The sequence below is a fragment of the Trachurus trachurus genome (assembly GCF_905171665.1).
Source record: "Trachurus trachurus genome assembly, chromosome: 6".
In the NCBI taxonomy this organism is placed as follows: domain Eukaryota; kingdom Metazoa; phylum Chordata; class Actinopteri; order Carangiformes; family Carangidae; genus Trachurus; species Trachurus trachurus.
Window position 1 is genome coordinate 21,760,407 of NC_139897.1, and position 15,380 is coordinate 21,775,786.

The 15,380-nt window shown below is 42.6% G+C and overlaps 1 pseudogene across 1 annotated transcript; it reads left to right on the forward strand.

Annotated features, from left to right (window-relative positions):
• The first annotated feature begins 586 nt into the window (after nucleotides 1-586).
• LOC310986826 (myosin heavy chain, fast skeletal muscle-like) lies at nucleotides 587-10,316 on the forward strand (annotated as a pseudogene). Its single transcript, XR_014596482.1, has 37 exons — nucleotides 587-808; nucleotides 884-1,027; nucleotides 1,124-1,280; nucleotides 1,368-1,395; nucleotides 1,479-1,584; nucleotides 1,679-1,771; nucleotides 1,860-1,923; nucleotides 2,005-2,301; nucleotides 2,421-2,559; nucleotides 2,686-2,804; nucleotides 3,003-3,152; nucleotides 3,239-3,409; nucleotides 3,505-3,805; nucleotides 3,888-3,958; nucleotides 4,058-4,145; nucleotides 4,267-4,384; nucleotides 4,484-4,607; nucleotides 4,819-4,959; nucleotides 5,066-5,317; nucleotides 5,411-5,653; nucleotides 5,739-5,915; nucleotides 5,995-6,140; nucleotides 6,245-6,335; nucleotides 6,432-6,821; nucleotides 6,916-7,042; nucleotides 7,127-7,245; nucleotides 7,329-7,525; nucleotides 7,785-7,968; nucleotides 8,090-8,255; nucleotides 8,338-8,462; nucleotides 8,560-8,868; nucleotides 8,970-9,173; nucleotides 9,272-9,397; nucleotides 9,486-9,656; nucleotides 9,755-9,859; nucleotides 9,958-10,053; nucleotides 10,167-10,316. The product of XR_014596482.1 is annotated as a myosin heavy chain, fast skeletal muscle-like (transcript).
• The last annotated feature ends 5,064 nt before the right edge of the window (nucleotides 10,317-15,380 follow it).

The window sequence follows — 15,380 nt, forward strand, 5'->3', positions numbered from 1 at the left end:
CAGTACAAGAGGCAAAAACTAAAAAGAGCCTCCTGAAAGCCTTTCAGTTTGCTTCAAGCCACACGGGTCAGTAGAAATATGGAGAGGAGAATTATGAGGGGTGATTAAACTGCCAATAAAAGCACCCTGCCATATTCTGTAAACCACACCACATTTTGTATGTGTCCCGTTATAACTTCTGCTGCGTGCACAATCTTGACCTTATAAAAGGATACTAAGAGCGCAGAGCAGTGTGTGGAGACCCCTGACAGAGCCTGCTACTGGTAAGATCATCCTCTGTCTGCTCTGGAGAATATCAATGTTTTCATTTTAATGTATTTAAAATAGCAATTGGTTGGATATATTTTGGAACAAATATTCTCTTAAATTTATCTCTGTGTCTGAAAATATGTACTATGTTTTTAGGATTGTGGAATATAACAACATTTTGACAGAGAGAGGGTCAGGTATGAATATATTTTGAATTTAATGCATTTTATATGAAACATTTGATTGAATTAAGTTATTTTTGGCTGTTCAGATTCATGAGCTGATGTAACCTCAAAAAGGTGTCCTAAAATTACTCTCATTTCATTTTACCTCACAGACATAAACTGCCATCATGAGTACAGACGCAGAGATGGCCATTTATGGCAAAGCTGCCATTTACCTCCGTAAACCAGAGAAGGAGAGAATTGAGGCTCAAAGCAAACCCTTTGATGCCAAGGCTGCCTGCTATGTGGTTGATGCCAAAGAGCTGTACCTGAAGGGAACAATCCTCAAGAAAGAGGGTGGCAAAGTCACCGTCAAAGTCCTGGACACTCAGGAGGTTTGTAGCATAAATTCAGAGTTATATATGAGTTAAATGTGATCAGCTCTCATTGTAACCAATTTCCTGTTGCAGGAGAAGGTAGTTAAAGAGGATGACGTCTCTCAAATGAACCCTCCCAAGTACGACAAAATTGAGGATATGGCCATGATGACCTATCTCAATGAAGCCTCTGTCCTGTATAACCTCAAAGAGCGTTATGCAGCATGGATGATCTACGTAAGACAATCTGCCAGATGATACACACAATATTGAAAATGATTATACTTGTAGGAAACCTAGGGTTAACTGTTTTAACTTTATGATCACTTTCAGACCTACTCTGGTTTGTTCTGTGCCACCGTGAACCCCTACAAGATGCTCCCAGTGTACGATCCTGCAGTTGTGAGTGCCTACAGAGGCAAGAAGCGTATGGAGGCTCCACCCCACATCTTCTCTGTCTCTGACAACGCTTACCAGTTCATGCTAACTGGTAAATCCTTTTCAATATAAAATGTGTTAGTATGAGGTTTATGTTGTAGAAATAAGTGCTTAATTACTTTATTTTATGCTTTAACAGACAGGGAGAACCAGTCTGTCTTGATCACGTAAGTTTCATTTTTTGTTAACGGTTTTTCCAAGATAATCAAATAGGTTGATCAAACTTTTATAAGTCTTTGTTTGTACCTAGTGGAGAATCTGGTGCTGGAAAGACTGTGAACACCAAGCGTGTCATCCAGTACTTTGCCACAATCTCAGTTGGTGGTGGTGAAAAGAAGAAGGAGAGCCAAATGAAGGTATGTCACAATGACTCTGAATGTGTATTCAGTGCATATAGTGTCTCCACAAGAAAAAACACATTTTGATATGATTTTGTCACTTGGATAATAGGGCTCACTGGAGGATCAGATTATTGCAGCTAATCCTCTGCTGGAGGCCTATGGTAATGCCAAAACTGTGAGGAATGACAACTCTTCTCGTTTCGTAAGTATGGAGGGATGTCAGCAAGAGAAAATTCCTCTTACACATTGCCAATACTGAGAGATTTTAACAACTGCTTTGTTCCAAACAGGGTAAATTCATCAGAATCCATTTCGGCACAACTGGCAAACTGGCTAGTGCTGATATTGAGACATGTAAGTAACAAATCTCATAGTAAACACAAATGATTGGTGTTGAGAATTGTCCAGTTTGTGATTCAAGACCCACATTTGCAGATCTGCTGGAGAAGTCTAGAGTGTCATTCCAGCTCCCTGATGAGAGAGGCTACCACATCTTCTACCAGATGATGACCAACCACAAGCCTGAGCTGATTGGTAAGCAGGTTAAGCTGCTGCACAATGGTAAATATTCTTAGAGATTTCATTGAAAAACACTCTATTGAAACTTACCCCATTTTTTCACCTGCAGAAATGTCACTCATCACAACAAACCCCTACGACTTCCCCATGTGCAGTCAGGGTCAGATCACTGTGGCCAGTATTGATGACAAAGTTGAGCTGGAAGCCACTGATGTTAGTGGTTTTCATTGTTAAAATCTTAACAATAATTTGCATGTTAATTATAAAAATGGCTTTCTGAATGGGTTTTGTGAAGTGATTACATATTCTGATGACACTTTCTGTGAGCACAGAATGCCATTGATATCCTGGGCTTCACTGGTGAGGAGAAGATGGGCATCTACAAATTGACTGGTGCTGTGCTCCACCATGGTAACATGAAGTTCAAGCAGAAGCAGCGTGAGGAGCAGGCTGAGCCCGATGGCAACGAGGGTGAGGATTTATGATCATTCATTAAAAATGTGGATGTAACAACAGAGATTCTTGTCTGTCATTTGTTATATTATTAGCAGTCAGTGTGGCATACGTGTTAACTGTAAATCACTGAACTGTTTTCAGAGGCTGACAAGATTGCTTACCTGTTGGGTCTGAACTCTGCTGACATGCTGAAGGCTCTGTGCTATCCCAGAGTGAAGGTCGGAAATGAGTTTGTCACCAAGGGACAGACTGTGCCTCAGGTAAATATGAAGTATAATTTTCCAATCAAAACAAACATACTGTTATACTGATTCAAGGGAATCAGTATAACATCAAGTCTATGAAAGATCAAGAAATGCAATGCAGTTTAGCCATATTTTTAATGAGTTTTATACATGAAATGCGAAATGCTTTGACTTGAGCAGTATTACCCCTTAAGTCATTTTTATGTTATTTAGGTGCATAACTCAGTGACTGCCCTGGCCAAGTCTATCTATGAGAGGATGTTCTTGTGGATGGTCATCCGTATCAACCAGATGCTGGACACCAAGCAGCAAAGGAATTACTTCATTGGTGTGCTGGATATCGCCGGCTTTGAAATCTTTGATGTAAGCTTCATTCACTATTTCAGCCTCAAATACTTATCCTTCTTTTGGCATGTAAAGGATTAGGCTGACTATTTCTCCTCTAACAGTACAACAGCATGGAACAGCTGTGCATCAACTTCACCAATGAGAAACTGCAACAGTTCTTCAACCATCACATGTTCGTCCTGGAGCAAGAGGAATACAAGAAGGAGGGTATTATCTGGGAGTTCATTGACTTTGGTATGGACTTGGCTGCCTGCATTGAGCTGATTGAGAAGGTACAGTTGAATTTCTGTGATATATTTAAAAAGTTTCCTCTGAATATTTAACAACAGTATCAGTTCATGGCAAACCTCCTTCTGCTTTCTTCAAGCCCATGGGCATCTTCTCCATCCTTGAAGAGGAGTGCATGTTCCCCAAGGCCTCTGACACATCCTTCAAGAACAAGCTGTATGACCAGCATCTTGGCAAAACCAAAGCCTTTGAGAAGCCAAAGCCAGCCAAGGGCAAGGTTGAGGCCCACTTCTCCCTGGTGCATTATGCTGGTACTGTGGACTACAATATCGCTGGCTGGCTGGACAAGAACAAGGACCCACTGAACGACTCTGTCGTGCAGCTGTACCAGAAGTCCCCTGTTAAACTGTTGGCATCCCTGTATCCACCTGTTGTTGAGGGTATGGTATTCATTCAGTGCATTATAATTCTTTATTATTTTAAGACTGGATATGTATTCATGTGCTGTTAACCAAAACACAGAAACCGGCGGTAGCAAGAAGGGAGGCAAGAAGAAGGGTGGCTCTATGCAGACTGTGTCTTCACAGTTCAGGGTAAGGTTGGCATTATACACTGAAAAATAACATCACATTTAACTTTAAAAATAAATGTAAGTGCTAGACTTCATGACAATTGCTATTTTCCATCTATAGGAGAACTTGGGCAAGCTGATGACTAACTTGAGGAGCACCCATCCTCACTTTGTGCGTTGTCTGATTCCCAATGAGTCCAAGACTCCAGGTACAAAAACACAATCTCCTTTTTGTCTGTGTGTGTTTGTTTTGTTTGGGGATGATGTTGCAAGACTTCCAAACAATAACAATGTATTCACCGTACTAATGGCCAAATCTCTGTTCCACAGGTCTGATGGAGAACTTCCTGGTCATCCACCAGCTCAGGTGTAACGGTGTGCTGGAGGGTATCAGAATCTGCAGGAAAGGTTTCCCCAGCAGAATCCAATATGGTGACTTCAAGCAGAGGTATCAATATATAGTTTATTAATATAGTTTAATAATTTTGTTTTGTTTAGGACAAGGTAAAGCAAATGCACACACTGACCATTAAACCTCTCATAACAGATACAAGGTATTGAATGCCAGTGTCATCCCTGAGGGCCAGTTCATTGACAACAAGAAAGCATCTGAGAAGCTGCTTGGATCAATTGATGTTAATCACGATGAGTACAGATTTGGACACACCAAGGTAGGCACCATGCATGATCTGTTATAATTCAGTATATTTACCAATGAGGATAGGTTTTTACATTAGAAATATATCTAAATGAACAATCTACTTAATTGAAATTAATTTAGTGCAACAGCGGACCGATGTGCCAAAGGACAAGTGTCATACTGTAGATGCAGAGAAGCCTTAATTACGCCATTCATAAAATGTAAATCGTCTGTTTATTCAGGTGTTCTTCAAGGCCGGTCTGCTGGGTACCCTTGAGGAGATGAGAGATGAAAAACTGGCAGCTCTGGTCACCATGACTCAGGCTCTCTGCCGTGGATACCTCATGAGAAGAGAGTTTGTGAAGATGATGGAAAGAAGGCATGTTGGAAAAAACTACTTATCACACACACATGTGACACATGTGTGACAAAGTCATAGTATGAATAATGATGATTTCCCTATAACACAAACGTCTTCTCTACAGGGAGAGCATTTTCACCATCCAGTACAACATCCGCTCCTTCATGAATGTCAAGCACTGGCCATGGATGAAGGTTTACTACAAGATCAAGCCTCTGCTGAAGAGTGCTGAAACTGAGAAGGAGCTGGCTAATATGAAGGAAAACTATGATAAGATGAAAACTGACCTGGCTACTGCCCTGGCCAAGAAGAAGGAACTGGAAGAGAAGATGGTGTCTCTTGTGCAAGAGAAGAATGATCTGCAGCTCCAAGTGGCATCTGTAAGTACATGTGAAAAGATAGCTGTGATTTCTGATGTTTCTGAAACAAGATTTTGATGTGCTAACAGAATACATTCATGCAACATGATCTAGGAAGGAGAGAATCTGTCAGATGCTGAGGAGAGATGTGAGGGACTCATCAAGAGCAAGATTCAGTTGGAGGCCAAACTCAAAGAGACAACTGAGAGACTGGAAGATGAAGAGGAAATGAATGCTGAGCTTACTGCTAAGAAGAGGAAGCTGGAGGATGAATGCTCTGAGCTGAAGAAGGATATTGATGACCTGGAGCTTACCTTGGCCAAGGTGGAAAAGGAGAAACATGCCACTGAGAACAAGGTTTGTCAACATGAATATCTCCATTAGATAAAGGAAAATCAGCACAATAAACTGTTGAATAACAAAATCTTTCTTGCAACCATAGGTGAAGAACCTGACAGAGGAGATGGCCTCTCAGGATGAGAGCATTGCTAAGCTGACCAAGGAGAAGAAAGCCCTCCAGGAGGCTCATCAGCAGACTCTTGACGACCTGCAGGCTGAGGAAGACAAAGTCAACACTCTGACCAAGGCCAAGACCAAGCTTGAACAGCAAGTTGATGATGTAAGTTTTAAAAGTCTATGACTTGGCAAAACAAGACCTTTCATGAACATATTAATTATTTATTGATATCAACTTGCAGCTTGAGGGTTCCCTGGAGCAAGAGAAGAAGCTGCGTATGGACCTTGAGAGATCCAAGAGGAAGCTCGAGGGTGACCTGAAACTGGCCCAGGAATCCATCATGGATCTTGAGAATGACAAACAGCAGTCTGATGAGAAGATCAAAAAGTAAGAGATTTAATTTTCTTCTCAATTTAAAAATAACTACCATGTTTGTTGACACACTCAGTAGGTTGCATATACTCATACACTGCATTTTCTTATTTACACAGGAAGGACTTTGAAATCAGCCAGCTCCTCAGCAAGATCGAGGATGAGCAGTCACTGGGTGCTCAGCTCCAGAAGAAGATCAAGGAGCTTCAGGTAATGACACTGATAGAATGCATTGGTTCATACCTTTGGTATGTTTTATTTTAATGTTCACTGTTCACTAAATGACAACATATTTACATTAAACAGGCCCGTATTGAGGAACTGGAGGAAGAGATTGAGGCTGAGCGCGCTGCTCGTGCCAAGGTTGAGAAGCAGAGGGCTGACCTCTCCAGGGAACTTGAGGAGATCAGTGAGAGGCTGGAGGAGGCCGGTGGTGCCACTGCTGCTCAGATTGAGATGAACAAGAAGCGTGAGGCTGAGTTCCAGAAGCTGCGTCGTGACCTGGAGGAGTCCACTCTGCAGCATGAAGCTACTGCTGCTGCTCTTCGTAAGAAGCAGGCTGACAGTGTCGCTGAGCTGGGAGAGCAGATCGACAACCTCCAGCGTGTCAAGCAGAAGCTTGAGAAGGAAAAGAGTGAATACAAGATGGAGATTGATGATCTCGCCAGCAACATGGAGGCTGTGGCCAAAGCAAAGGTAAATGATATATTAAATCGCAATTTGATAATTAGATAGTATAATAACTGAGGGATTCATGAATAAAACTGATTCTATTCTTTCTCGACTCAAGGGAAATCTGGAAAAGATGTGCCGTACTCTTGAGGACCAACTTAGTGAACTGAAGACCAAGAATGATGAAAATGTCCGCCAAAACAATGACCTGAGTGCACAGAGAGCACGTCTCCAGACAGAAAACGGTTTGTTTAACACACTGTTTACCTACAGTAATCTTCAGTGTACAATGAAGCCATACTAATGTTTGATGATAATTATTAAACTAGGTGAGTTTGGCCGTCAAATTGAGGAGAAGGAGGCTCTTGTCTCCCAGCTGACCAGAGGCAAACAGGCCTTCACTCAGCAGATTGAGGAGCTGAAGAGACAGACTGAAGAGGAGGTTAAGGTAAGGAAACTAAACATGTGCCCTGGTTTTACTTAATGGCATTTGGACATTTGGTGCATTCAAGCATACATTTCTTTCACTAGGCCAAGAATGCTCTTGCTCATGGAGTGCAATCAGCTCGCCATGACTGTGACCTGCTGAGGGAACAGTTTGAGGAGGAGCAGGAGGCCAAGGCTGAGCTGCAGCGTGGAATGTCCAAGGCCAACAGTGAGGTGGCTCAGTGGAGAACTAAGTACGAAACTGATGCTATCCAGCGCACTGAGGAGCTTGAGGAGGCCAAGTGAGTACCACTCAGACAATGAAATGACAGATATTGGTATCAATAAGTATTTTTAACAAAGTAATTTTGTTGCATTTTCTAAAATAATAAGTAACACTTGACACTGCAGTAATGGTCACTGGTCTTAACATAGTGGCTGTTCAATCTAAGAAAATTAACATCTAACAATATATGTAACTATCTAAATATTATGTAAATGGCTCTAGTAAATTTAAAGTTTTTAAGGACTGACAAGAAAATGTAACATTTTTTAAAATAGGAAAAAGCTGGCTCAGCGCCTTCAGGACGCTGAGGAGCAGATCGAGGCTGTGAATTCCAAGTGTGCCTCTCTGGAGAAAACCAAACAGAGGCTCCAGAGTGAGGTGGAGGACCTCATGATTGATGTTGAGAGGGCTAATGGACTGGCTGCTAACCTGGACAAGAAGCAGAGGAACTTTGACAAGGTACTAATGTTAATCTTGTGTGGCCAAGTCAAATGAATTTGTTAACAATAAAAACAATTGTTTTCTGTTTCTTTTCATATTAGCACATAACTAATGAAACCATATTAATTTTGTCACTCAGGTGCTGGCAGAGTGGAAGCAAAAGTATGAGGAGGGTCAGGCCGAGCTTGAAGGAGCTCAGAAGGAGGCTCGTTCTCTCAGCACTGAACTGTTCAAGATGAAGAACTCATATGAGGAAGCTCTGGATCATCTGGAGACCATGAAGCGTGAAAACAAGAACCTGCAGCGTAAATTCCTGCCTCATTGCATTGGAAACTAGGTTTAGATTTTGACGCTTACTGATTATTAACCACACATCTATCTCTGCAGAGGAGATCTCAGATCTGACTGAACAGATGGGTGAGACTGGCAAGAGCATCCATGAACTGGAGAAGGCCAAGAAGCAGGTGGAGACAGAGAAGTCTGAGATCCAGACAGCTCTTGAGGAGGCTGAGGTAAAAAAAAAAAAACAATTATCTGAGGAGATAAAAATCAGCATACTGTGAAAGATCTCAGGATAAGGATGAACATTTTATTCCTTGATGTCAATAGGGAACTCTGGAACACGAAGAGTCTAAGATCCTGCGTGTCCAGCTGGAGCTCAACCAGATTAAGGGTGAGGTGGACAGGAAGCTGGCAGAAAAAGATGAGGAGATGGAGCAGATCAAGAGGAACAGCCAGAGGGTGATTGACTCCATGCAGGGTACTCTGGATTCTGAGGTCAGGAGCAGGAACGATGCCCTGAGAATCAAGAAGAAGATGGAGGGAGATCTGAATGAGATGGAGATTCAGCTGAGCCATGCCAATCGCCAGGCTTCTGAGTCCCAGAAGCAGCTGAGGAATGTGCAGGCACAGCTCAAGGTATTGTTGTCATAGTGCTGCTGCACAAACAGTATAGTGAGTGGTCCCACAAAACCTCTCAGTGGTGTTAATCTGAATATTTGAATATACTTTTGAACTAGGATGCCCAACTGCACCTTGATGATGCTGTCAGAGCCCAGGAAGACCACAAGGAACAGGCTGCCATGGTGGACCGCAGAAATGGTCTTATGGTGGCTGAAATTGAGGAACTTAGAGCTGCTCTGGAACAGACAGAGAGAGGCCGCAAGGTCGCTGAACAGGAGCTGGTGGATGCCAGTGAGCGTGTTGGACTTCTGCACTCTCAGGTGATGATCATTTCAACAATTTAAAAACAAAAAAGGTTTAATGATGCAAAAATTAAGCATGTTATCATCTAAGTGACATTTCTCTTTAAACCTCTTAGAACACCAGCCTTATAAACACCAAGAAGAAGCTTGAGTCTGACCTGGTTCAGGTCCAGAGTGAAGTTGATGACACCGTTCAGGAAGCAAGGAATGCAGAGGAGAAGGCAAAGAAGGCCATCACCGATGTAGGTTTAAATTTAATTCGGTCATAGCACTACTCCAGTCAAAATGTGGTTTTTATGAGATTTCTAACCCCAATTTTATATGATCTAGGCTGCCATGATGGCTGAGGAGCTGAAGAAGGAGCAGGATACTAGCTCTCACCTGGAGAGGATGAAGAAGAACCTGGAGGTTGCTGTTAAGGACCTGCAGCACCGTCTGGATGAGGCTGAGAACCTGGCCATGAAGGGTGGCAAGAAGCAGCTCCAGAAACTCGAGTCTAGGGTACAACAGTCATGTTAATGTTTTGCCAGATTGGTAGAAGTAAAAAGATATGCAAAAGACATTTTAAATATTGCATACAAACCTTCTGTTTTCTGAAGGTGCGTGAGCTGGAGACAGAGGTTGAGGCTGAGCAGAGACGTGGGGCAGATGCTGTTAAGGGTGTCCGCAAGTATGAGAGGAGAGTGAAGGAGCTCACCTATCAGGTAATGCTCTGATCACATTTAACATATACAGTATAAATCCATCAAATATCAGTTTACTTCCCATTATAACATTTAAATATGAATATTTCATATTACAGACTGAGGAGGACAAGAAAAACGTTGCCAGGCTGCAGGATCTGGTCGACAAGCTGCAGGTCAAGGTGAAGGCCTACAAGAGGCAGTCTGAGGAAGCGGTAAGGGCAAATCATCAAAAAACAGGAATTTCATAGCATGCCGTATTTCAATGCACAGTATATATGCTGGCCCTTTTGAAAATGTAAACATTTTACAATATATTGTATTCCAGGAGGAGCAGGCCAATGTTCATCTGTCCAAGTGCAGGAAGGTCCAGCATGAGCTGGAGGAGGCTGAGGAGCGTGCTGACATTGCTGAGACCCAGGTCAACAAGCTCAGAGCCAAGAGCCGCGACTCTGGCAAGGTAAAGACATACGCTTAATGATTTTTGAAAACAAATGCCATAAATAACGCTGCAAACGAACCACAACATGTACTCAGAGTGTGAAATTAATTATGCAAATATGTACTGCAAATATTCATCCATTGTCTTTTTTTTTTTCAGGGAAAAGAGGCAGCTGAATAAGCACCCTGGAAAGCACCCTAGCTGATTGGCTGTTTCTATTCATATAATATGAAGTGAAATATTCCAAATAAAACAGTTTTTCATGTTAAATTGCTTTGTGTGTTGATTTGAATGAGAAAGATTTGAATATGAGAAAGAGTAACTATGAGATTTGGGTTAAATAATAAATAAATATGATATCTGGAGATCTGCATAGCTACTTCAAATGTGTGAAGTAGTAGTAGACATATTGAAGACCACTGGGACATTGTCTACAACAGCCTTATGGATTTGTATGACTTTCTTTTCTTTTATATGAACACTGGATCACACTCTTGCAAAAAAAAAAAAAAAAAACTTTACCACTTGAAAAATTAGTAAAGTTACATAAAAATCGGGCTATTTCGCCTGCCAAAAACGGATTCATGCCTCTGGTATTGAACATAGAGTGATATGTTGCCCCAAAATGACTTTATATCACTCAGCAGAGTAAAATTTATAAGATTTGACCTCAACTAGTACTTTTTACCACTTGAAAAATGAGTAAAGGGACACTCAGCCTCTTCTGTGTGTGCAGTGTCACTTATTTACAGCCCTAAATGCAGCTGAATCAATGTGTTACTTTCACTTAGCAGATGCAGGATAGGTCCAAGTTACTCATTTGTAAAACAATAAGTCAGTGACTCACAGTCCTATTTGCTGAATTCACGAGAATGAAAGGGAAGGACTCACGCTGTCACACTGACCCAGGTAATCTGTTCCTAGCCTCGTAAACCAGCCTCTCGCGGAAATGCATTTCATTTCATTTCTCGGGAGAGTCTGGCCTCATCCCCCCTCTAAGCGTTTGGGGTGGGCGGGAGCTGGGCGGGAGTAGTAGCAAAGACGGTTTAATATCTTTGGTAGTAGCGTTGACAGACAACCCCATTCAGCCAATCAGCAAGTTGGTGTAGTGACGGGGCTTTGCACCAGTCGGTCCCTGATTGGCCAACGTGCTGTGTCAATCACAGCGGGCGACGCTGATTGGCTTGGCCTTCTGAGGGTTTCAGTCCAAACGCTTAGAATGGGGATGAGGCCAGACTCTCCCTCGGAATGAAATGAAATGCAGTTCCGCGAGAGGCTGGTTTACGAGGCTAATCTGTTCCAGCTTCTTGTTGGTTTTTTGGCTGTATGTTTGTCCGTATGACTGTCTGTCTGTTCAAAATAGCCTACTTTTTTTTCCTAAAAACTTGTTCAATCAGTTCAATCATTATGTATCACGAGTGGACACGGGCAAGGCAAGGCAAGGCAAGGCAAGGCAAGGCAAGGCAAGGCGGTGGTCGGTGCAGACAGATGGAGCTCCGGTGGATCTGTGGAAACACAGAGTGCGAGACACCAAAGCCAAACTACAAAGTGCAACAGAAAATGACAGTTCAAAATGTGCTGAGATGTGTGGAGAGAAGAGGAGAGGAGAGGAGAGGGCATAACCAGATGTGTCCCCCAGCAGTCTAAGCCAAAAACAAAAAAAAAAGGTTCAGAGCTACCTGGACCAACCCGAACTAAACAGGTCAGATCATGTTCATAAGATGTCAAACGAGGTTTTGTCATTACATTCTGATGATTACGTTTCATTACAGGGTAAAATACTTTCTTCAACATGTGGGCTAGCTCTGCTGAGGGCAACGTATAGCTGACTGGATATAAACGTGGCATACCGGCTGGTTTGAGCCGGAAATCTTTTTTTTGGCAGCAATCAACTTCTGGCACGATACCGGTAGCCTACTTGGTCTCGAGGGACATCCTGTCGTGCTACAACCATAGATATATATAAGAAGACTAGATGACTCACCCATCGCTGCTGCCCAATGACAAAGCGTAGCCAGAACAGCGGCCATCTTGGGACGGGCAACTCTCTCCCTCAGAGCATTAAGCCTATGGTGCATGTTCTGCTAATGACCACAACTTGCTCAGTTTTTGTCCGATTTCAAAACGATTTGATTTTTTATGAACGTCTATGCAGTTATGATGCAGCATACTTAAAATCACGGATCATTTTAATCATGTACTTTTTTTTGTAAAAGTAACATTACAGTGACATTATGCAAATAGTTAAAGTGACATACTGATTTATTTTTCACAGAGTTATGAATCGTTTTTTTAATGAAGATGAGTGGATCACCTATCTACTGCACTGCAGCCAGAGTCAGAGCAATTAGCCCGTTCAAATATGGCCGACTGTGAGCTACGCCTGCGTGTAGTGCGATCTACCCCCTGGCTACAACCGGGTGACTGAGCGACCGATCCCGGCTGGCAGGGCCCGCTTCGGTGGTCCGGGAAGGTGGCTGGTCGTGTCGTAGCATCGAGGCGGCTCGCTGCCTGTCTTAAAAGATCAACTAAGCTAACTTCCTTTCATACTTTTGTCCCTTAGAACGTCTCTGCTTTGTTCCAAGTGTTTTCAGTTTCGCGGTTCCCCGCCCCCTCATTTGCATATTGCAGCTTGAAATATATGTGACGTTAGGAAATAAAAGTCCCCCGAAATAAATACTCCCACTTCATTTTAACAAAGGCTGGGGTCACCCTCCCCTCCAGTCCACGGGCAGCACGTCCTGTCTTTGTTGGGACACATTTGCTCTATTAAGACAGAAGGCACTTTTTCCTTTCTTCCTTCCTCCTTTTTCTAACCTGGGTGGAGGAAACAATGGAGGGATGATACCTCCATTGTTTCCTCCACCCAGTTTCCATCCCCTTCATGGAAGAGGACACAGAAGGGGTCCGATTTGGAGGCCACGTCTCGGTCCAGCAGGCTCGTCGCTGTGACGGACATTTCCACCGAAGTGACGCAATGCTGCGTCCCAACACTGAGAGTCTATCCATCAGTGGTCGAGCCAGGCCAATAAGGCCATGGTCTGAGGTCACAACTTCTCAGCCTGGAAGGAAAAACAAAAACATAAAAATAGATAATATTAGAAATAACATCATCATATATCATCCTCCGATGGTGTTTTCAAGGCTGCATAGGTGCACTTAAAGTGTACAGTCACCTGTAATAGCAAACCAAGACTGCGGGGCAGAGAGAGACAATAAAGTGCAGCCTTACAGGTGTTCCTTAAAGGGATAGTTCGACATTTCTGGCAAATTGGCCCATTGCCATAATCCCTATAGTTTTAGGAGTAAGTTTGAATGGAAATTTATTATTGGTAACACCTGTATTTATTATTTTTAACAACCAGGTCTTAAATCCACACCAATCCGGCTGATCACCATTACTGCCATTACCTCTGTTACAAATGATATTGTATCCTCTCTTGATAAAGGAAAATATTGTGTTGGTGTGCAAAACAGAGGGCCAAAACATCCAGGTTGTTTTTCCATCCTGCCAGTAAAAGTTGACTTTTGTACAGAAAATGTTGCAGCTGCTGCTGCTGCTGCTGCTGCTATCGTTATCATTGTTGATAAAACTGAAGGCAAGCTGTACATCCTAGAAGTAGCCTATTGGGGGTCTCAAAGGGTCAAACATAAAGGAAGACAATTAGAAGGGAGCAGTAGTTGTGTGTGGAATATACTCTGATATTCACAATGGCAAAAATAAATTAATAACTCTATAACAAGAGACACACAGCAGGAAATGAGCAACCTTTCTCCCAATTTAACATATCTATATGCATGGCATCAATACCATTGGTGCAGATTCTTAAACCCATCTGCAAAATGTCCACAAATACAGCTGTCAGCATCTGTACATCCCTTCACCTCAAGAAGAGTCGAGACTGTGAGTCACACACACACACACACACACACACACACACACACACACACACACACACACACAGAGAGAGAGAGAGAGAGAGAGAGAGAGAGAGAGAGAGAGAGAGAGAGAGCGTCAGGTGTCACTTTGTCACTCTCAGCGTCTGCATGATCCGGTAAAATAAAAATAAACTCATCGGTCCAGTTACTTTGCCACCTTTTTTTTTATGTGGGCCATGTTATTAATTATCTGACTTTGATATTTCACTCAGAGGACCGGCGGATCAACAGCTGTGTTTACGCACTCTTTACACAAGCGAAGGTCGACGTAGCCTACAGTGTGGGGGTGAGAATGATATCGAAATAACGTAGAGCAGTGTCAGTATCACCTTATCTATCATGTTGCTCACTTAGTTTCATAGGCTAGGCCTACTATAAATAGGTGCGTCAGTGCCAGTGGGTCGTCGCAGGCCAGATGTTTTGCTCTCGCACGCCGCCTATTGGGGACGGCTTATGTATGTTGCCACATCCATAAGTAGCGAACTGACACATTTTGGCACATTGTAGTTTCATCCGAAACAGCTGATAGCTACCTGAGAAACCTGTTCAGTCTCTATGAAGACAAACAACATTGTAACAACTCAAGTGCCGCTCACCTCAGTGAACACCGTCCAACTTCCCCACCGCCGCTTCTCACTTCACAGTTTCCTATTGCTGCGCACTGTGAGGAGCAACATCAAAAAGATAAAAAGTAAAAACAACAAAAAGAAGAAAAAAAAACTTCTCCTTTTTTGTTTTAAGAAAAAAGAAAGTCTCAAGTTGCCGTTGACATTTTGTTTAGGCCTATATAATTATATTTTAGCCTAAGTGTCCTGGAAGAAGCAACAGTGTGTGACCGTAAATCATCCTCGTAGCCTATTATATGGCCTCACGTGCTCTGAGCCCGGCAAAGATTTATAAATCGTCTTTGGCATCATTGACAGATGGAGCCACGTCAAGCTCCCGGGATTTAGCCTTAGACCGGAAGTCACCTACAAAATAAAAGCGGAAATGAAGCGTTTCCACCCACTCTCTTTAACAGAAAAACAAAAAAAACATGATTAGGCTACATCGTTTTTGTAACTATGCGTCATGTGCATCAGAATTATATAATTACGCTTAAACGGACATAGGCATATTAAACTGATATACCAACATATAATCATATTGTTCATTATTAGG